Source organism: Ovis aries, chromosome 1 (genome assembly GCF_016772045.2).
Source record: "Ovis aries strain OAR_USU_Benz2616 breed Rambouillet chromosome 1, ARS-UI_Ramb_v3.0, whole genome shotgun sequence".
Taxonomy (NCBI): Eukaryota; Metazoa; Chordata; class Mammalia; order Artiodactyla; family Bovidae; genus Ovis; species Ovis aries.
The window spans coordinates 123350659-123352336 of record NC_056054.1 but is presented as its reverse complement, the minus strand read 5'-3'; positions in this window follow the sequence as shown (position 1 = coordinate 123352336).

Here is a 1678-nt window from a genome sequence, read left to right as displayed (position 1 = left end):
ATTTTTTTAAAAAGCTTTATATATTGGCTGCGCTAGGTCTTCCTTGCTTCCCGAGGGCTTTCCCTCTCCGCTAGAGAGTTGGAGGCCTCTCTAGTTGCGGTGCACAGGCGTCTCATTGCGACGGCTCCTCTGGTTGCGGTGCACGGGCTCAGCTTCCCTGCAGCGTGTGGGATCTTAGCTTCTGGACCGGCAGGTGGATTCTTAACCGCTAGACCACCAGGTAAGTCCTTAAATCGTTGCTTTTAAAGAAGAGTAGTCTAAAGCAGAACGGGTGTGTCTAGGGAAAGCCCATGGACCTGAAACCAGTGGCCGGTGACCATTGTCTTTCAACCAGAGAGGAAGCTGATGATACATTTTACACCATAGAAAAATTTTCCAGAAATCAGGCCAGGAAAACTTAAGCGGGAGTATTGTGTGCTGCTTCTTATAAACGCTTCTTGCTGTCGTTAATCCCAGTTTTAATTTCTAGCCTTATTAAAGACTTAGGGCTTTATCGCCACATCTTCCCCCTGGAAAACCAGATGCACGTAATGATCTTCGTTTCTGTAATTTTCCCAGCGGTCACGGTGCCTGTGCTGCTTAACCGTTTTTATCTCCACGTGGATTAATGAGCGCTGGGTGGCTCCATCTTTGTCCCCCTGACGAGTCCCATAGACAAGATCTTGTGGATTTGGCATCATTTCTCAGAGCTAGATTTTTACCACGAAGACAAACACTGAAGTGGAGGGGGCCAAATACCCATTTGTTGAAAAGGGTCAGAACAGAATCCAGTGTCACCATGCCAATGTCTCCTTATGAATGCATTTATATTCCACCCATGGACCTTGTCTGGACACCTGTTCCAATGACAAATATCCACAATATCACAGAATAACAGGGAAAGAACACTGATTGGAGAAGTAGAGTCTGAGCCAAAATTGGCCTCAGAGATTATTTAATCCAGCCTACCTGGCAACCCACTCCAGTATTCCTGCCTGGAAAATCCTATGGACAGAGGAGCCTGGAGGGCTACAGTCCATGGGGTTGCAGGGTCAGACACAGCTGAGCATGCACATACATACCTTAAACAAAATGAAGCTTGTAGAGATGTGGATGGACCCAGAGTCTGTTATACAGAATGAAATAAATCATTAAGAGAAAAACATATATTGTATATCAACACATATATGTGCAATCTAGGAAAATGGCATTTTGTTGTTCAGTCGCTCAGTCGTGTCTGACTCTTTGTGACCCCATGGACTGCAGCAGGCCAGGCTTCCTTGTCTTGAACCTATTTACAGGACAGGAAGAGAGATGCAGACTTAGAGAGTGTACAGGTGGACACGGTGGGGCGGGGAGAGGGGAATGATCTGGAGACTGAGACTGCCATCTATACACCACCACGGGTAACACAGACAGCTAGTGGGAAGCCGCTCTGTAGCACAGAGAGCTCAGCTCTGTGCTCTGCGATGACCTAGAGCGCTGGGGTGGGGGTGGTCCAAGAGGAAGGCGAGATGTGTAGACATACAGCTGCTTCACTTCGTTGTACGGCAGAGACTAACACAACACTGTAGAGCAATTGTACTCCTCCTCCCCATCGAAACGCCAACACAGATCAGAATAAGGCACCAGAGAGGTTGTGTGGTTTTCTGTAGGGCACACAAAGTTTCGGAAAGAAGAGATTCATCCTTAATCTAAT